Here is a 21,367-nt window from a genome sequence, read left to right as displayed (position 1 = left end):
TTAGTGTCTAGAGGAGATCTGCATTCTAGAGGGGCCACTGCCCCTTCCTCCATCTTCAAAACTGGTAACAGCTCCTCTGGAACCGCCCCTCTCCTGCTCTTAGTCCTCGTGCCCCGTGTGGATCTGACCATCCTCCTCTCCTCTGTAGCTCAAGGATGAGCAAGGGGCCCAAGCCTAGCCCATCAGAGTGGTTCATGCCCTTGGACGGGCTGGTGAGAGCTTTACCTGGGATTTGAAGTGGGCTCTCTTTCTGCGAGGTGGCTAAGCCAGTAGAATGAAAATCTGGAGCTTCTGATGTTCATCCTGATGGAGAGCAAAGTCTAGAGAGAAGAAAACAGACTAAGACAGAGAAAGGCCAATGCCTATAGACTTTTGAGCACCTGGATTCAGCTGTACCTGAAGCTTGACAAGCCCTGAAATTTTCAGGTACTGAGATAATAAATTCCCTTTTTGGCTTAAGCCAGCTTGTATTGAGTTTGTAATTCTTGTTACCAGGAGTCTAAGCTGATACTCCCTTCTTTAATTTTGAACCCCCAGCCAGATACCATAGAATCAACACACCATTTTGTGTGTAGGCACCAAGCTCAGTTGGCCTTGCTTCTTTTTCTTCCTCTCCCTTCTCTCCCCCTGCCAGTGATGCTATTGGGTGATACATCCTAATGTATATTTAACAGTGGCTCAAAATCGAATTAATTTAGATTGGTTAATAAACTGTAACATCCGTTTCTAAATCAAGCTACATTTTCCTCTTGAGCAACTAAATTCATGCCTATTGGTTTAATTTGTTGCTATTGTAATCCTTTAACGCTGATGAAATTATGGAAAGGTTTCTAGTGAAATTATCCAGATTTGATTAGGGTTGAACATATTAATATTTTTTCCTTCCCAGTGGTCGTTGGAGAGAGATGGGCTGGGCTGAGCTGAGAGTGCGCGGGCTCCCCAGGCAGTGGAGTGTGAGCTCAGAAAGCAGACTCGCCCTCTCCCTTTCCAGACCGCCCTTCTTTGGGTGTGCATTTATTGTGCACCGACTGTATGCCCAGCCCTGGCCATTAACATTCTCAGTGGAGAGTCTGCAAGAAGCGGTTCCGGGCTTTTATGTGACAGCTGTTGTAAAGGATTTCGGGACACCGAGGGTCCCCACAGCTCGGCCTTCCAAACAGCCCCACCTCCCGGGGTGACGGAGCCTCTGCGGTCTTGTTCACCGTGAACCCAGGGCTGGCCGGAAGCAGGGGCTCCCATGCAAATCAATTTGACCTTGAGCGTGACCCGGAAGAACTTCCCGCTGACCCGCGGCGCCTCTGCAGGACCCCGCGGCGAGCCGGAAGGAGCCGGTTGAGGCCTGAGGAGGGAAAAGGTGAAGTTCGAGGCGGACTCAGACGCAGCGGAGAGGAGTGAGACCCAGGCAGGTGGGTCTCCATCTGCTCCCTCTGCCCTCCCCGCCTCCTCCCCGCCCGCTAACTCCGTTTGTTCTGGAACGTGCCTTGCCTCGCCCCAGCCAGCGTACTCACAGAGAAATCGGGAGCGTGTCCAGGTCCCTCCTTCGGAAGGAGCGGGTCGGGGCAGGGCCTGGGTGGACGATGTCAGGCCCAGAGACGGTTCCCCCAGGCCAGGTTTCCAGCCAGTCCGTGGGGAGGGGGTCTCCAGGGCAGCCTGATTCACCCTCCACTCCCTGGCATTCTGGTTGGTGATTCCTAAGCTTGAAACAGAATTCTCTAGAAGGGTTTCCCCTTTTTTCCACTCCGGTGAGAGATGTACCAACCGCCCTTTGTTTTGGCGAAGTGTCTGTGCCGAGCCGGCCGCCTTTCAGATCCCTAGCGGGACAGATGCAAGTCCCGCGGCTGAGGCTTTGCCGATGCTGTTCCCTCCACCGGGCCTGCCCTTTCCCTGCTTCCTGCCCGCTCCCCCTCACCCTGAGCTCAGCCTTCAGGCCTCAGCTGAAGTGTCTCTTCTTCAGCAGCACTTCCCCTTTCTCCTCGGAGTACACGCTCCCACATCTCAGTGCTTCCCTTTTATAGAACTGATCGCAAATAGTAAATCCAGAATTGTGCAATTATTTCCTCATACCCAGCTCCCCCTCGGTCTCCCCACCCCAGCCCAGGCTGCAAAGTCAATGAGAGCGGAAGTCTCATGTTTCTGACCCAGAGATTGCCCACTGGTGGTCCACAAATGGATTTAGTCCCCCTTGCATAGAGTTTTATCATTTTTAACAAGTTAATTGGCATCGTTTTAAAGTTAAGAGATTTCACATTAAAAATCTGGATCTGTTGCTTTTGTTAAAAAAAAAATCAGAAGATTTGGTAACCTTGGGCCCTACATTCTTCCACAATGACAGTTGGCTGGAATTCGCCTTTAAATAGGGCAGGTGCTCTCTTGGTTCACTTCACTCCACTCCCCACCAGTCCCTGTTGCCCCACACCCGAGCTAGTTCACTTGTTTACATTACTTGTCTGATCTCTGTAGGTTTGGGGTTTTAACCCCTTGTCTAGTCCTTTGTGTCCCTGGCCCCTGACCATGCCTGGTGCATAATAGACCTTTTATGTTCATTCATTCCTTGCAAGAGCCTGATGGGACACATCTTCCCATTTTCAAGATAAGAAAACTGAGGTTCCCAAGACCACACAGCCAAGGAGCGGCAGAGCCAGGATTTAAACCATTGATTATCTGGTTCCCAACCCTAGGCTTGTTCCACCCTATCCTGCACCTGCTCCAACCAGGATGGAGGAAGCCTCTTTTCACTTAAGACGCCACTCATCACCTCGTAAGACTCCTGCTCACTCCATGTAGAGAAGGGATTGGAAACTCAGATGTCGTCAGAAGCCATGCTGGTACATAAAGGAGGGGACAGGAGTGACCCAGAGAGCAGAGGCTGCAGCCCAGCATAGCCAGGTAGGATTGTGCCCCAATGTGGCAAAACGTCTGATGTTTCTAGAGAAGCCAGACATTTGGATTTGTGTGTGAAAACACCCCAGGCCATTGGAAGGCTGGCACCTCCACCATGTTGCCAGGTTGTGCCTGGCTGCAGAAGTCAGGCTGCCTTCTGGCTAGTGAGGGATCCTGGCTTTTTTGCTTGCTACTGTTGGAGGCAGTGTGGTCAGCGTCGTGTCAGCTGGGCTGAGGATCCTTCACGGGGGCCTGGAGATCGCCAGGACCTAGAAGGAAAGGTGGTTGCAACCTCCAGATGCAGAATCGTCGCCAGTCTCCCCTACACACACTATCTCTGGGCCCTTCCCTCCTGGTGTTTGGTGATTTACCATTCATTTACAAAAAAGAAAAAGAGAAGTATTGACCTGTGAGCCAGGTACCACACAAAGCCCTGGGTATCTTCCAAAATGAAACGAGAAACTACTCCTACCTTCTAGAATGTCAGCTCCACGAGGACGGGGATGCTGTCTGTCTTGTTCCCCGCTGTCTCCCTGGTGCCCCAAACAGAATCTGGCACATTATAGGTGCTCAGCAAATGTTTGTTGAATGACTGAATGACAGCATATTAACAGTAAGCATTTCCCAGGCATTTGCTAATGGTAGTTCCACAAAAGGAGCTCATATGATTATTCCTCCTTTTGGGGTGAGTCATCTGAGATACTGAGAGGGGAAGGAATTGGCCAGAGTTCACCCAGTTGTTCAGGGTGGGGCCAGCAGCAGAAATTGGATCTCTTCTGGCCCCAGCCGGGGAACAAAACCCTCTCTCTCTCCCCTGTCTCCACTCCAGCATTGCAACTTGAGCTTTTATACACAGTGGTTTTCAGAGCTTGTGGTTGACATCCAACCAATAAATAGATGGGTGGAGAATAAATACCTCTTGTAACATTGTCAACAAACCTCTTCAAGGCCACTCTAGGGGGCTTACTTCTTGGAAAGGGGCCTCACCTCTGTTTTCAGAAACAGCTTCACCCTGGAATCCGGGCTGCACGGAGGAGTTGCTCCTGGAAGGGTATTTCCACATTCATCAAACGTAATTATTTCCTCAAGTCAAATATTTAAATAGCGCTTTAAGGAATCCAACAAAAGAAAATGAGTTTTAGGGGAAATACACACCACACACACAGACACACAGACACCCCCCCCCAAATTCTTTCCTCAAAACATAAGCTGGAAGGATTTTATCTGCTCTCAGAGGGAAAACTCAAGAGGTTTAATTTAAAACTTGGGCGGGCTCATAGCTTTTCAATGGGGTGGTTGTTCCGTAGTCAGGGAATGAGATAATAACAAAATGGTCTCGAGCCCAGTGTTTGGTTTGGCTTCAGAAATTCAAACCGGTGTTCTGAGAGCTTTCGGGGCCCCGTGTGCAGCTCGGCTGGTATCTCTGCAGGTCAGAGACCAGATTTGCAATAACACTTATGCAATCGGAGACTTCCAGGGGAACGCAGGCGAAGTGATTGCCTTGTGCTCGTGTGCAGAGCAGACCTGGGACAAGGACGTGGATACCTACCCTGGGGGCTTGTCACCCGGCCCCCAGGCGCCCAGAATCTCCATGTGGGTGTGAAATGTGGGTTGAGCACGACTGAAGAATGATCTGCCATTATCTGGAAGCCCCCTGGCCCGACAGCCTCTTTGGATCTGTCGGAGTTCATAATCCTCCCGCTGTCTTTGTCAACCCACTAGATGGGAAATCCAAAACTAGCTTCTCACAAATTCAGCCTGCGTCACCCCAGCATCGCTGGGATTCCTTCCAGGTGGATTTCATCGGGTGGAAATAGGCAAAACCGTCGTGTGAATGCTGATGACCGGCTTTCCTCTTTGCTTTGCTTTCGTTCTGCTTTGGGCAGTCTTGGGAAAATGTTCATTTTTGAAAGAGCAGGGCTTTCCAGAGTCAAGTTCAGGGTGCAGGGCCCCTGGGTAGGACGTTTTGGTGGCTGTTGTTCTTGGAATAACAAGCACTTTGGGGACAGCCTCTGCCTGGCGGGTGGCTGGGTGGGAAGGCAGCTTTGGGGCTGAATCGCCACTCAACGGGGTCTCCCCACGGCATCTAATTCCGGGGCATCAACGTCCCTCTCGAGGGCTTGGATAATCAATGCTCTGGCGTCCTGTAATGAGACTGGGGCGAGATTCCAGCAGGGGCAGGTGAGGCTGGTTCTCAGGGAGTGCCCCTCTCAAGAAACAACTTGTTTTTCCTTCTGCCAATTGGCTGTTGAGTCTCAGGGCCTGGGGGCCCTCCCAGGGCTTTCTCTACTCATGAATTCTCCCCAAAGCCTGCCCCTCCACTCATGCTGGGACAAGCCCTCACTGAGCCTCCAGCCCTCGCCCACCAAAACCCATCCTTGACCTTGACCTCGACCTCATCCTTACCCTCACCCTCACCCTCCTGGGAGTCTGGGCAGCTGGAGGTGAGGCCTCAGTCTGCTGCTGAGGCTGCTGGAGTTTCCCATGCCCCTGGAGTCTCCTGACTCACCCGCCCTCCTGGGCGGCTCCCGCATCACCCAGCAGTGATCACAGAACCTCCTGCTTGTCAGAACCTCCCTGAACTCCCTGCCGGTTCATGTCCTCAGGCTGCCATGACTAACTGAGCCAGATAGGAGGTGGTTTAATGCAGCAAAAATGTATGCTCTCCCAGTCCGAAATCAAGGTGGTGCGCTCCCTCTGAAGGCTCCAGGAGAGGCGCTGTCTTGCTTTTCTCATAGCTTCCCGGGGCTGCAGGCAACCCTCGGTGCTCCTTGGCTCGAGGCTGCCTCACTGGCTGTCTCCTCTCTGAGTCTCCACACCAGTCCTTGGATTTCAGGCCCACCCTAATCCAGTGTGACTTCATCTTCACCGATTCTGTCTGTAAGGACCCTATTTCCAAATGAGATCACACTCACAAGTTTTGGGTAGACATGAATTTGGGGAGGACACTCTTCTACCCAGGAGCGTTCCCAAGGGCCTTCACTGTACCAGACGTTGTGTCTCCCACTTAGTCCCCACAGCGACCCACAGAGGCAGGTACAGTTAAAAAAAATTCCCATTGCACGGATGAGAAGACTGAGGCTCAAAGTGATGCTGTAGCAGGTGCCCAAGGACGCACAGCTGAAGAAACAACGGAGCTGTGATTTAAACTCCAGTCAGCCTGACTCGGAGCTTCTCTCTTGTCTAAACTTACAGAATCTGGGCCCCTGAGTATTAAATCCAAAAGAAGCCCGAATAAGAATGATCACATTTGCAGCCTCATTTCTTCGAGGCACTTGGGTTTTAGAGCCTCTGTTCAAAACACTTGGACCCAGCCAGCTGATGCTGGGAATACAAGGAATTGAAAGTTTTCGTAGGCAAATCTGTAGAGACAACACAGATTGGTGGTTGTCAGGCGCTGGGGAGAGGAGGCAACAGGGAGCAAGTCTTTAATGGGTATAAGGTCTCCTTTTGAGATGATGAAAATGTTCTGGAACTAGAAAGGGTGGGTTGTTGCAGAACATTGTCAATGTGCTAAATGGCCCTAAATTGTACATGTTAACACGGTTACTTTTATATTGTGTGAATTTCACCTAAATTTTTTTCCCTGCCTCGATACCTTTCCTTTATCTAAAATCTCACCGCCAGAGTTACTCTTTGGTCTCCAGGTGTTGTAAGTGCCGCCACTGGGGTCACTTCCTTTGTTGAAAGGTGCTGAGCTAACGCCCAGGCTCAGGGTTGGGCATCTCAGTGGCCAGCTGTCTTGTTAGAGAGAGGAGGGACTGGGATGGCAGACAGGCAAGTTTGGCTTCGTTATTTTGGGGGGAGAAAGGGATATAGGAAAAGTGAGGTCAGCTGGGAGGCACATTGAAGTTCATCTGCTTGTGTTGGCCACTGGCCAGTCCAGCACATCCCTGTCCTCACTCCATCAACTGTCCCCATGACCCTGGCTCTGCCCGCCAGGAGAGCTGGGGTCCCTCTACCATCAGTCCTAGAAGCTCAGCTTCCTGTGTATTTGCCGAAAGGCCTGATACAGCAGTAGCTCAATTTTATTGATCGTGTCAAAAGCAGTAATTCAAGAAAGCTATTTAAATTCACGGGAGGAAGCCAGAGCAATTATCTGCGTCTGCATCAGATTCTTCATCATTTTTGTTATTGGCTATTGAGTGTGGAGACAGACGTTTTGTGTCAGGCTGACGTAGCAGCACAGGGGCTGGTGAGGGCTGGGGTTTTGTTTGCAGCCCAGGCGAAAAAATCACAATCAACAGTTCGCCTGATATAAATCTATATGCATGAAGGTTTATAGGGTGTTACCGTGGGGGTGTGCAGGCACCCAGTGGTCTAAATTCGTTTTGTCTCTAATCCCAACCAAATCCCCCTGGCATATTCCCACGGCCCCTATTTCAGCACATAATAACATTGTGATTTGTGATGGAGCAGGTGATTTTTTTTTTTGCAGTCTTTCCCACATAGTTAAACTTTAATGAAAACTTAAATCACACCGGAATTCTTGCGGGTGACAAGTGGATGAGATCAGTAGAAGGCACAGTGAGTCTCTCTGGGTGGGCTGAGGCAGGGTGGAGGCAGGGGAAGAGGATATGCCATCCACCCTCCACCGCAGCGCCTTGGACCCCAGCAGACAGCATCCTCTCTGGGCAAGAGTCATGATTAATTCAGCTCTGAATCCCTGGTACCTGGCATAGTGCCTGGTACACAGCAGGTGCTTAATAAATAATTGAATGAATGAGTGAATGAGCTGGGTGAGTTGCTTCCTTTAAATTGTGGTGTGCCAAACTCAGTTGCTCCATTATGTCACAATATTTTGTGTATCTGTGCTGGACATCTTCCACTTGCCTCTGTAGGCCTGCTCTTCACCCCTTTTCCATTCTGCTGTGTACAGGCTGACCCACGTGGGTCCCAGCCCTCTGGCATCCAGCTAGGTTCAGCCAATGGGAGGCACCAGCTGGAGGTTGGAGGCGGGTGGAGAAAGAGGCCAGGGTGTTTGTTCCCCAGCTGTCTCTCTACCTTACCTCAGGTCGGCTGCATCCTTTCAATAAAGGATAAGGCTCCTATGGGATGGTCTTTTTAAAAATTTATTATTATTATTATTATTATTATTATTATTATTATTATTATTATTATTAATTTTTAGTGGAGGGACTGGGGATTGAACCCAGGACCTCTTGCATGCAAAGCATGTGCTCTGCCACTGAGCTATCCCCTCCCGTGGGTGGTCTGCTGCTGTAGCTCCCTGCTTCAGTTCTAGTAAGGCTCTCACCCTTGTCCCCTTCAAGTACAGTTACAGCTCCCCATGTTGCTACAGGGGGTGGGGGTACCACCCCCTACCCATACTTTTACAAAGAGTCACTTTGTTAGGTTTCCTCAATTTCCCATCTGAGTGCACCCTCCTCTGTTTTCTACTGGGGTCCTAACTGATAACATAGCTTAAGCATTACTCATTATTATCCCTTTAAAATCAATGGATATGTTTCCATGAGAGTACAGACTTTGCCTTGCCCTCAGCAGTTCTCAGGAGATGCTGTCAGACCAGCAGCCTAGAATCACCTGGGAGCTTGTTAGAAACACAAATGCTTGGGCCCTACCCCAGACCTACTGAGTCAGACACTCTGGGAGTGGGCCCAGCTACGTGTGTTTTCCCAGGCCCCGCGCCCCAGGGGATTTTTGACACACACTCAAGTACGAGAACCGCTGCTCCAAGTAATAATTCCTGCAGATCATAGGTTTGGTGTGTGTGGTCCACACTACTGGTTGCTTTCCCAAGATCCATTCTCCCCTCCTTTCTTTCTAATAAGACCCTAATTTTGTTTAGGACAGCACTGCACTCCGTTTAAACTCCACCTTTTCTAGCTTTCTTTGTAAGTAGGGGTGGCCCATGACTTCGGTCTGGCCAAATGAGATGCAAGCGGATGTCTTTGGGTGGGACTTCTGTGCAGGCTCTTCAGAAAGTGGAAGATGGGGGTAGGGAGCAGAAGGAACTAAAGTAGATCTTCCCCCCTTTATTCTCTTCCTTCTTCCTGCCTGGAATTTAGATGCAATACTGGAGGTAGAACAGCTGCCTTGTGCCCATAAGGTGACCATTAGAATAAAAAGCTTAGAAAAGGGAGGGCCTGAGTTTCGATGGCATGGTGGAGCTGTCTCTTATCACAGAGAAAGCGATTCCTTATTTGGGTGAGCCACCGTGATTTGGGTTTTCAGCTATCTGCAGCCAAACGCAGTTCCTAGTTAACATTAAATATGTAACTATGATAGTAAAAAGTGTTCTTCTGTGTGTGCTTCTTCAAGTCACCTCGCAGGCCATGAAACCCTGTTTGCACGAAAGCCTCATCATAAAGGCAAGATGCCGCTTGAGATTAGCAAAAAAGAGGCTGGCTTGGGAGAGAGCCGGGTACCTAGCAGACACTGGGTTTTGTGTTTGTTTATACCTAGCTCCCTACGAAAGTGCATTGGAAAAGACTTCCGGAGTCAAGTTAAGCTGAAATTAAATTGAGAGAATTAAGGAGACCTGGGAGGTCTCAAATGACATTTCTGCCCATTGTCATTTTCATCATCACCAGTCTCAAAATCTCTAGGATACTCACCGTTCACAGGGCCACGTGCCCGGCGCCAGGGATTCCAAAGGGACTGGTGGCCTGATCTGAACTTCCAAAGAGCAGGCAAGAGGAGAGACTAAGAGGGCATCAAAGCTGTGTAATCACAGAAGACTGCTCGGAGGAAGTGCCATTTGGACTGGCAGCTAGGGTTAAAAAGGAATGTCCATTGCCTGAATACCTACTTTTCCCAGGCACTGTGTAGAGGCTATTGCCAGCCTCATAACCTCTCTGTGCAAAAGGGATTACCATGAGGAAACTGAGGCTCAGATAGGCCAAGTGACTTGCTCAATGTCACATAACCGGTTATGGGTTGAAGCATGCCTGGCATGTAGCAATTGCTCTGTACGTATTTGTTATATTATTTTTGTGTGTGTTATATTATTACTAAGAGGGGATGATACAGGAATCAGATCCTTACTGAAATGTTTTGCACCACCTCCCTATGAAGGCAGAAGTAGTTACTGATGTGTTTTAAAGTAATCATTCCCCTGAGCCCAGCGATTCTGGAGGACTTTGAAAAATTTCCTGCCCAAATTGAAGGGAGGATGCAGGGGTGGGGCGAGGTTAGGGAACCTTCAGCGTGGACAGACGGCCCTCTGGACTTGCTTCCTGGGTGGGAATGAGGAGCTATTTTTGGCCATTGAGTAGGGAGAGGAGGTGTTTCAAGAGTTTGTTGTCTCGGGTAGTATAGTGGCGCCACATTCTTGCTATAACTGAAGGACTCCACCCTCCCCGCTCCTGTGCTGGGTAATAAAGAAGCAGGCGCCCAGCATGAGCTGAGCCTCCTAACAGCTGATGTGGAGATGAAAAAAGGACCCAATCAAGCTAACAGCCCTTCTTGGCTGCTCGGCAATCCTTGCACTTTGTGCTGAGCTGGGGAAAATACTGGCCGTTTGAGCTCTCGCACTCTCTGGGGAACAGGTGCGAGAGGAGGGGTGACTGCTGGGTCAGACTTGAGAGAGTTTGAGCCCCTGTGGGCTGTGGAGAGGGGAATTTCATTCTAGACAAGCCCATCGCTCTTCCAGGCAAGCCCAGTGCCCTTCCATGCCTGAAGTAACTGATACCCGTGTTCATGGAGATGGTAGTCTCTTTCAGCGTGATGGTCTCGCTTTGCCCCATTTTATAGATGAGAAAACTGAGGCTCAGAATGGAAAGTGAGGCACTCAAGCTCATACAGCTGGAAAGTTCCAAATGTGGACCAAGTCTGTCTGACTCCAAATCCCATGTAACTTTTGTTATGTAGGTAGCCTCACAGATCTGGTAGGGACAGGGTGGAGAAGCCAATTTGGGATGCAACCAAAGGGAGCTGAATCTGGGGGCTTTGTACATGAGAGCAAGAGCAACCTAGATGCAGGCAGTTGGAGGAAAAAGGGTGTGTGTGTGTGTGTCTGTGTGAAAAAGAGAGACAGAATTACCAGCCTCTTTCTTGGTTCTTCAGAATTCCCTGATGTCCCAGATCACTTCTGGGCTCTGAAACATCCCCTCATTTCTTCATTCAACATAAACATATATTTAATCGAGCACCTATTACATACCAGGCACCATGTGAAACTCTGGGCAATCTAGCAGAGGACAGGACAGATGAAAGTCTGATGCTTTGTGGAATATATATTCTAGTTGGTGACAGAGAGACCAAAAAAGGTAAATAAACAAGAAGGGACAATTTAAGAGCAGAGTCTCAGGCAGTAAGGCAGAAGGGCTAGGAATGAAAATCTCTGGCATGGGCAGGGAAGAGCTGCTTTATAAAAGGTGATCTTGGAAGGCTTCTTGGAGGAGGTGATGTTTGAGTCGAGATCTGTATGTCAGGAAAAAGCCAAGGGCTGGGTACCTGCAGGCTGGGACTGGGGGAGCTGACCTCTGACTCCCTTCACCCTCACCTGAAGGGATGCAGACGGAACAAAAACCCCTCAGATGACTGCAACCACAGCTGATGTCTTGACTGCAACTTCCGGAGAGACCCTGAGCCAGAATCAACCCCCAACACACACACACAAGTCACTCCCAGATTCTTGACCTACAGAAACTGAGATAATACTTAACTGTTGTTTAAAGCTGCTAAGTTTGAGGGCATTCTGTTATGAGCAATATACAACTAACACAAGGGCCTTCTTGGATGGAGAGTTTCTTTTTGAGGGTGAGAAAACCTTTCCTAGAAACTTGCCTGCCATTGCCCAGATTGTGTCACATGATCACGACGAGCCCAATCTCTCGTTGGGGCGTGATCGTCGTGGACCAATCAGGGCCCAGGCCCTGGAGCTGGGGCTGGGTGTGACTCTCCGGAACCACTGAGGATGGCAGATGCTGGAGCAAAGCCAGGGAAGAGGACTTACGATCACCTCCTCCAGATCTCTAAAGGCTCCTGTGTTTTAACCCCCAATATACCCTTCACAATGACCATTTACGGAACACCACTGTATGCCTGGGTTTTTACCCATATCAAGCTCTGGCTCCACAGTTTCTCACAATCACTTTCCTTCCTCTTAGCTTTTGCACATGCTGGTCCCGCCCCTTGGAGTGCCTCTCATGCCCAAGTTGCCAGTTAAAATCCCACCCTTCCTTCAAGGAGGACCCCAGTCTCCCTCTCAGAAGCTTTTCCTAAGACCCCCCGCAGAGATTCATCAGACAGATAAGGGTGATTTAAACAACTGCTGTCACTGCCTGAAAGTATTTCATTCCTTGTTGATTTGTTTATAGCTGGTTTCTCTTTCAGCTCCATTAGAAAGAAAGGTCTTATTACCTCTTTATTGCTTACAAGCACTGGTTCGGGGTCTGACCACTCGGGTTCGAATCCTGGCTCCTCCAGTTAGTAGCCGTGTGACCTTGGGCTTAACCTTTCTGTGCCTCATTTTCCTCACCTTCAAGAGAGAGATGATAATAGTACTTCCCTCACAGGGATGTGGTGGAGATGCAGTGAAGCTTGTGTATCTGAATGCTTGGCACTCAATACGTTGTTGTTAATGGATTAATTGAACAGAGCCGCCTCCCCTCCACTGTTGGAGGTTGACCCCCTTTGCTGTGGCCTGGGGCTCAGGAAAGAAATGTTTGTTCTCTCTCCCTCTCTCTCTCTGTCTCTCTCTTCCTCCTGCAGTAGCTGGCAGCCACCCTGGCCTTGATCCAAAGGTCGCGTTTTAAACCCCGTGCTCTGGCCAGCCCTGACTGTGACGCTGACAGCCAGCCCCTGAGCCCCTGGCAGGAGACAGCCTTCCCTGACCGTGTGCTCCTTTCCAGACAAGGTGTTGGCGGGAGACTTCTTCCTCAGGCAGCTCTGTGCAGGACGCCTTCCAAGGTGTTACCCATGTGCACGCCTGTGCCCAGGCTGGGGGGATGTGAGAACAGGCCACGCTCGACAGAAGTCAGACCCCGGGTTCCCTTGACTTCTCCATTCATTGCTGCCCTGGGGCATTGCTCTTGGGGATAGGACTCTGGGTACTTAGTAATAATAGTAGTGGTAATAATGCCACCATCTGTCGGGAGCTCCCCATGTGCTAGGCTCTGTGCCAAGTGGATTATTCCACTGAATCGGCACAGCCCTGTGAGTGAGTCTAGCACCATTCCCACTTTACAGATGAGAACGCTGAGGCACTGACGGCGAGGCACTGGTCCGGAGGGGACAGGTGGCAACAGAGACCTGGAGTCTGACGAGTTGGAGAAGTTCTTGAGGGCTGTGCTGCGGACTGCAGTGACCACAGTTGAGAACAGGAAGACCCTGGGCTTGAGGTCAGGCTGGCCTGGGTGAATCTGCTCCCCACCCACTGGGCAGGTTCTCAAAGCCCCAGCACCACCTCATTGTTCCTGTCTGTAAAATGGAGCTGAATGTGGCCTCTTCCCTCCTAGGCTGTTAAGAGCACAGTGGGAAAAGTGAAACTGGAGCCTTTAATACACGTGTATACATGAAATACAGTAGGTGCTCAATAAATGAGAGCTGGAAAGGCAGCAGGAGGATATAATTCCACATCAAATATCCTTAGAAAGAGGCCTCTTGCTGTCCCTCACTCCTTCTAAGATGCTGATTTTTAACAACCAGTTACTTTCAAGTGGGAATAAGAGAGAGACAGGAAGAGAGAAAGGAACATTAGGTATGATTTTTGGCCACAAGTGACAGAAGACTTAACCCAGTGGTGTAAACAAACAGGGTTTAATTTTCCCATATAAAAAAAAGTCTGGGGTGTGGGGGAGTCAGCTGCAAAGCTCAGGTCATTCCAGCTCGCTGTTTGTGCTTCTTTTAGCTTTTCTGTTAGATCACAAGGTGGCTGCCATGACTCCAGGCATCACATCCATTTCCAAAGCAGGAATAAAGGGCCTAGGGGCATCAGCTACCTTTGCTTCTTTTATCAGGGAAAGCAAAGCCTTTCCCACAGTCACTCTAATTGTCTTCTGCCTCCGTCTCATTGGCCAGAACTGCAAGGGATCCTGGGAAAGCAAATAGTTGGCTTTTCTGGACCTGGTGGTTGATGTAGGCATAGAAAAACGTCTGGGAATGGGTGATGGGTCAGTCACAGTGTCTATCACAGAAAGCCATTTATCATCAATGTCTTTAGATTTGACACAATCACACAATACTTCATAAAGTTAAGAGCACAAACCCTGGAGGTGGGTCTCCTGGGTTCAAATCCCAGCTTAGCTATTTTCTAGCTATGTGACCTTGAGCAAGTTCCTTAACCTCTCTGTACCCCAGATTCCTTATCTGTTAAAGGATGATCATATTAGTACTTCCCTTGTCAGGCCATTATCTGAGTTAAATGTTAATACATGCAAAGTGCTTGGACAGCACCCAGCCCATACAAAGCTCTTCACAGGTGTGAGTTGCTGTTATCCCCAGTGTCTCCCACCCCAGTCCCCACCATGGCTGAAGACTGACATAGGTCAAGTTGCCCTGGTTTTTATATGACTCATTATGGATTAACATGTACACCAAAAATATACTCAGTAGGACAATGGAGACCGAGCCAACTCCACAAGGCAAACTGTAGCATTCTGGGATTGCCTTGCAAATTCCCTTATATAGATAAAGCCAGGAGATAGAAACAGCTCAGCCTTTTCCCCATCTGCAAACTAGTCAATTTCTTCCTTCTCTATGGAGGGCCCAGGACTGCAGAGAATATTGCTTAAAAGAATAGAAAAGGCATTCCAGAATCCAATGCTAATAAAATTACTCTAAAAGCATTTCTCCCCTGTTCGAAGTTAACTCGCTTCTAATGATGATAAACTCCCGCTGCCACTGCATGGCCCTTACAGGGCTGAGGAGACCAGATGATTCTCCAGAGGAATGCATTTCAGCCTCCAGCCGGAGTCCTGGTTTTCTGTGTGCTCTGGGGCAGCCTGGGTGCGAAGAGCACTGGTTTGGTCATTGGCAGGAGGCAGGTGCTGGGAGGCAGCTAGAAACTGTCGGAATGTTGTCATGGGGAGGGAAATGGCCACCCTGCTGTCTCCTGACCTCCTGGGTTCCTTGTTATGAGCTTTTGAAAACAAAAGCTGCAGGGACAGACAATGGACCGTTCACAGGTACCTGAGGAAGATGCTGAAATATTTGGCTCATTTAAGCTGGATAAGACCCAAATCCTGGAGGCAGTTCTGCAGATTTTGACACTTGGAACAATATTCTGGTTTTCACCAAGTGAGTCACTCTTGGGAGACAGGAAACAGTGTTGTTGGCAGTTTCGTTTTGACTTCATGGCAACTCATGCCCTTCCCTCCTCACTCCCTTTTATGCCAGCTCAACAAAAGCAAAATGCCTGAAGTGGAGAGAGGACTAGTTTCTCTTGATCTGCTCAGGGGATACCCTGAGTAGGACTTTCTTTAGATGCAGGCAAACTGTGGTGTGTGGAGGATTGCTTTGTGAATTACCAGGCATTGTTGTTCTAGGAATGAGTCACAATACTTTGAAGGTTTGACCTTCTGGAGTCCTTAGACACATAGCTGATCAGCAAAAGGGATGTTTCACCTTCATGGGCTCTTTGGAGCTGGGAATATTCTGGATCATAGTGGCAGGCTGCATCTTCTCTTTCCACCAACACCATTTCAGACTTAGTCTAGAGTCTCAGACCTTCTCCTGGCTAAGAAACCCTGATCTTAGTGGTTCTTCTCAAAAGTTCTCACTGTATCACATATTAACTATAGTGCACATTCAAATGAATTATGTCCTAAGAATTGAAGATGATCACAAATGGACCATTTTGACCCAAACAATCATTATAGCTCTGTGCTGTGCACCACAGAGGCTGTGGAATACAATGCAGACATCAAAAAGAATAAGGTGACCTACAGTGTCTGGCATGAAGTGATATGCCAGACATGGAAATGTTAAATGAGAAAAGCAAGTCAGAGAACAACACGGAACAGAAAACGCCGGGGACCAGAATGGAAAATAGAAAGTTAAAAACCAAGCCGAGAACTCTTCTGCTAAGAGGTGGTATGGCGTAGTGGTCAAAGTGAGCTCAAAGCCAGACCGTCTGAGTTCACCACTGCCCCACCAACGGCCAGCTCTGACCCTTTCTGAGCCTCTCCATTTGTAAAATGGGGGTAATAATATAACAGCCTTAGAGGATTTGCTCAGGGTCCGATACAAGACTTTGTCAAATAAAGGAATCCAGTCCTTACCAAGGGCGCCCACCCACTTTGACCATGATATTCATCTCTATGCTGGGGGTTGGATCTGCTTTCCACTGTGTTCTAGAAATTTGGCATTTTTCATTGTCAACCCATGTGGATTACATGTGTAAATTTTTAACAGGGAGGAAGAAAAGAAAGTTAGTCATTCTATTTTTAAAAGGTTATTATGCAGGAAGTTTTTAAGACCTCCTGACCTGCTGAAGGGCCGTCCTGCAGTCTGGCAGGGTGCGGGCCGCAAAGCCAGCTCAGGGGCAGCCCAGTGTGTAGGGGGGCTGTGGGTGGAGGCTGCGGCTGAAAAAGGCGGGAGGGGCCGCTGGGTGCTTATTGGGCGTGGGGTGGGGAGCAGTGCTTTCCTTTTGAGAGGCCCCTCTAGTGTTACCTTAGCACAGAAGTCCTTTAGCAAAGCAGGTTCCTTCCTGCCTGTGATGAGCCGAGATTAAACGCTCTGTTGATGCACAAAAGAAACAGCTTCATCTGGAAAATTCCACAGTAGGGCGAGGCTTGCCAGCCCTTGGATGCAGGGGCCTGGGGATGCCTGAGTGTTCTCTAAGAGGTTAGTGGGGTTCGGGTGGGAAGGAGGCTCATTCAGTCAAGTAGCAAACTTAAGGAGCCCCTATTCTGTGTCAGCCACAGTTCTGGGCATGGAGGACGTGGCCAATGGGTGAGTAAATGCCTGTGAGAATTCCACACTCCAGCTGTGAGTTCTGTGAAGACAGTGAAGTAGTTTGATTGGATAGACTGTCACTGCGTGCTAGGGGGTGTGGCTCTACTTTTGATTGAGTGGCGGGGAAGACCTCTGTGAGGAGGTGACATTTGCACAGAAATCTGAATAAAATGAGGGAGCCAGGCTTGGGCATCTGGGAAAGGGTCTTCTGGTCAAGGGCAGAGCAAGTGCAGAGGCCCTGAGGCTAGAGTGGTCTTGGCGTGTTCCGGAAAGAGCTCGGAGGTCAGTATAGTTGGAATCTAATGATTTACAGGGAAAGTGGTGGGTGGGAGGCCAGTCAGGTGAGCAGGGTCAGAGGGGGACAGCTGGGCAGTGGCACTGGGTTGACACTGAAGTGGCCCAAGTTCAAGTCCTTACTGTGACCTTGACCAGCTGTGTGGCTGTGGCTGGGTCTTGGCATCCCTTGGGGCTTAGCACGCTCATCTGCTAAGTGCCGTGCGTTAGCATCCAGGGGCGGCCGTAACAAAGTTCCCCAAACTTGGTGGCTTAGAACAAGAGCTCTGAAAGTCAAATGTCCAACATGAAGGCCACGGTCCTTCTATGGGTAAAGGGCTCCTGGCCTCTTCCAGCTTTCCGTGGCCCCAGGTGTTACTTGGCTGCGGCTGCCTCTCCGATCTCTGCCTCCATCCTCCTACAACTTTCTCCCCCTTCTTATAAGGACACCAGTTATTTTGGGTTAGGGCCCTTAATGACCCTTAACTTGATTACACTTGCAAAACCCTTATTTCCAGGTCAGGTCGCATTCACAGGTTCTGGGGAATAGGACTTCAACATAATCGTTTTGGGGGACACAACTCGGTCTATAACATGCAGGTGGTACCCCATCCCCACTCGCACGCATGACACACAGGTGAAACGGATCACACAGGCTTGTGTTTGGTGGGTGGACGGGGCTCACGGAGGGACCGCCAGCTCTGCTGCCTTCCCCACCCTCTGAGCCGCCCTCTGGGAAGCAGCACACTGGAAGCTCCCTGAAGATAGCTGGTCCGAGGGAGCCGCAGGGAGACCATCCACACCCCCTCCACTGCTGCCAGGCCCGAGCTGCTTCGGGTGGTCCAGGGTCCGCAGAGATCAGGCCCCAGACTCTTCAGCAGTTGCGGGAGGAGAGCGAGGCTTGGTGAGGCATCAGGCGCAGGCTGTGAGGAAGCGCTCGTTCTCAGGGGCCACCCTGCAGGGAGGGCACACCGCCTCCGACTTTGTGCCCTAAGTGTCCTGCTCACCTCACCCTAGGCCAACGCTAGTCCTCCATTCTGCCTTCCATCCCCGGACACCCTCTCTGGGCCTCCGTTCCCCAGCTGTGGTTGGGGAACGGGTGGGCTCAGCCCCAGCATTTACTGTGTGAACAAATCAAGCCCTTGGAACTTCTCAGATAAATTGAAAACGGCCAGAAGTGTACCCCAAGCTCCTAACTGGTGTTCAAAAACCCACGTATATTGAGTGAACGAGGAAGAAAATTCCCAAATCCAAATTCCTCATCGTGTGTGATCTGACCCCGCTCCCCTGACTGGCCTCCTTCCACCCAAAATGGGCATAGCTGTGCCACCAACAAATCTTTATTTACAGGAACAGGCTTGGGGCCAGATTTGGCCAATCGTCCCTAGTTTGCTGAGCCCTGATCTAAGCCAATCACGGTCCCTACCTTCCCTTGTTAGTTGGGTCATGTGACCCAACTCTAGCCGAAGAGATGTGAGGGGGACTCCAGTAGGGGGTTTTGGGGGGGAGCTTTACTTGCTTTTGAAAAAGAGAGGAAATCCAAAAAAGAGCCAACCAGCTCATCTTGGGCTGCACTTTGTCCTGGTAGGATGTGATGACTGGATCTGCTGCAGCCATTTTGGGACCTTGAAGGGCATGATCTGTACTAAGGGTAGTGGAAGAGAGAGAGGGAAAGAGCCTGGTCCTCATGCCACCATTGAGCTGCTGAATCAGCCAACCCTGGAGTTCCGTCACCTCATGATTTCTTATCATGGAAAATAGAAATCTTCATCACTACTAAAGCTATTTGAAATGGGATTTTTCTGTTATTTGCTGCCTAAGACATCCTGACTGATGCAGCCTCCTCCAGGTTCCTCAGGCCTTTGAGCTGCCAGGTTTCCTCCTGCCCCAGTAAGCGTCCTCTCCTCTAGGTGCCTCAGGCAGTGACCCACACCCAGGCCACGGAGTGCAGTGAAAACTGTGCAGAATTTAATGTCTAGAGTTTTGGCTCCCTGCTCCAAATCTGTGTGACTTTGACCACACCAGTGGCCTTCCACCTGTAAAATGAGGGCAACTCTACTGGTCATACAGGTTTGCGGTGAGGCCCCAGGCAGGTAAATGACCACAGCTAGGACAGCCGAGGAACACAGGCAGGCAGGGCTCCACGCTCTGGCCCGATTCCGCAGTTCTGTGATGCTGCAGTTCCGCGTGCTTTCCTCCTGACTGCCTGACTGTTGCCTGGCTTCTGCGCACGGCTCTTGGCCCCACGCCCAGAAAGCCCGACCTGCCTGGGAGTTGTCATCCCTCTGGGGCAGCCTTAGGCGTGGGGGTCCGGCCCCTGGCCCCGAGGCAGGACACGCTCTGAGGTGTAACTCACACTCCAGAGCCCTCCCCCTGAGGATCAGGCCAGGCGAGGGCTGGGACCGTGCTTCAAGTGACACCTCCGTTTGCCTTCTCTGTCCTGTTCCCCCTCCTGGCCTCCTGAGGAGCACTTGGCCCCAAATCTTCGTCTCAGCATGTTTCGGGGAGGGAAACCTAGGTTAGCCCCAGTGCATCCTCTGTGCCTGTTGCTGCTCTAAGTGCTTTGCATGCATTAACTGATGGAATCCTTCTAAGGACTCTCTGAAGTGGGTATTATTATCTCATTTTGCAGAAGGGGAAACTGAGGCCCAGAGAGGTTGAGTAACTTGTCCAGGGTCACACAGCTTGTCCCACTCCAGGGTTTGTGTCTTAACCATTGCATTATACTACACAATGGCACTCCGGGGCCACTGTCTTGGGTTCAAGCCCTGGCTTTGCTCTTTACTGATCATGTCACCCTGGACAAGCAATTTGGCCCCTTTGGACTTCAGTCTTCACCTAATAAATGGGTTAACATGAGAATTAAGTGATTAGTACTTGTAAAGGGCTAAGTACTCAACACTTGTCAGCTGGTATTAGTTGTTATTATGAGAGGGATGTCTCAGAGCTGGCTTTACCCTGCTGGAGTTGTGAGTGGGCGGGGAGCTCTTGGGTCCCCTGGCTGACTCTGGGGGAGAAGAGGGAGAGGTAACCAGCTGAGCCCCAGCCCACTCAGTTTCCACGAGAGGCGGGATGGGGCCCGCGCAGAGTGAGGGCCGCCAGCACTGTTGCCATGGCAGCAGCCTCCAGCAGGTTCCCAGCTGTCCAAGGATCTGGTGGGGTCTCTGCCCGCCTCCCTGGCTGAGGGCAGCCAGGTGGCTGTGGGACGTCCATGCCCATGGGCAGCCTCCTGATTTACAGCCAGAGTGCCTTCTGGTTCAAAGCATCCATCATTCAGTTATGACCCACGAGGGTGGCCTCACAAGGAAACGTCAGGGCTGCCCCTGAGGCCTGATTAGCACGGAGAGCCTCCCGTGGTCTGAGCTGCAGTGGGAGTGGAGGGGTGGGGCGGTGGGGGTCCTGAGGCCAGCCCCTTCCCACCAGGGAGCCCCGCCCCCTTTCCGAGGCCATTTATCTGTCCAGGAGGTTGGAATGGGTGAGAGGTTTCAATCCAGCTCGGTCACTTTCTAGCTGGGTGGCCTCGGACAAGTGACTTCATCTCTCTGGGGCTCGGTTTTGTTATCTAAAAAGAAATAAATACAGGAAAAAACGGGCCTAACAGAACCTGTAGGGCTGCTAGGAGGAGGGCACGCCTGCCAGGGGTCTGCTCGGGCCGGTCCCTACCAGTAGCTCTGCCTTGGAGAATACCTGCTGTGTGCCAGGTGCTGTTTTAAGCACTTTGGGAAGAAGGGGACGATGTCATTCTAGCATTTTTGCTCCTATTTTACAGACAGGGAGATTAAGTCACCTGTCCCAGCAAGCTTTCCGCTTCCCCCAGTCCATCTCTATTTACTGAGGGCCCTTCAGATTACACCTGGGACACATGAGTAAGCATTTATTGGGCCCCTTCTGAATGCAGGCATGGTTCTGGTCGCCACGGTGAGTCGAGATGAGTCAAAGCAGAGCTGGAAGGAGCGTGCGGACAGCCCAGAGACCCCAAGTCCTGTGCCTCCACTAGGATTTCTCAAGCTCTGGCTCAGAGCAGGGTCAACTGTGGCCTGCTACCTTTTTTTCCCTCTGAAGGCAGAACAAAGACAGTCTCCCTTGGCAATTACAGCCAACTCAATTCTGCTGCTCTCTCGCTGTCTCTTCTGCCTGATGGGATTTCTTTTGGATAAATATTAAACCAAATCAGACTTCCAGCTCCCGGCCAGGCTGTTCTGTGTTTCTTAGCACCTCACTCCCCCACCGCAACAAGATCTCCCCTCGCTGCCTCCTTCCCAATGGTTTCCAGCTGGGGGAGGCCAGGATGCTTGGGTCCTCAAAGTGACACGAGGGGAGAGGCTCAAGTTCCAGGGACGTGCATGGCATC

The 21,367-nt window shown here is 50.5% G+C and overlaps 1 protein-coding gene and 1 non-coding gene across 2 annotated transcripts in view; one reads left to right on the top strand and one right to left on the bottom strand.

Moving 5' to 3' along the window:
* Positions 1 to 1,314: 1,314 nt before the first annotated feature.
* NCOR2 (nuclear receptor corepressor 2) overlaps positions 1,315 to 21,367 on the top strand; it is a 313,102-nt gene continuing 293,049 nt past the window's right edge. Inside the window, exons 1-2 of the mRNA XM_072953425.1 lie at positions 1,315 to 1,406; positions 2,679 to 2,886. The gene's annotated coding sequence lies outside the window, so the exon portion shown is untranslated. The remainder of the gene's footprint in view (positions 1,407 to 2,678; positions 2,887 to 21,367) is intronic.
* TRNAA-UGC (transfer RNA alanine (anticodon UGC)) lies at positions 8,012 to 8,084 on the bottom strand. The gene has a single exon. It is a non-coding gene; the product is annotated as a tRNA-Ala (tRNA).

This window comes from Vicugna pacos, chromosome 32 (genome assembly GCF_048564905.1).
Source record: "Vicugna pacos chromosome 32, VicPac4, whole genome shotgun sequence".
Lineage (NCBI taxonomy): Eukaryota > Metazoa > Chordata > Mammalia > Artiodactyla > Camelidae > Vicugna > Vicugna pacos.
The sequence above is the reverse complement of the archived record's forward strand: the minus strand, read 5'-3'. Positions and strand labels throughout refer to the sequence as shown.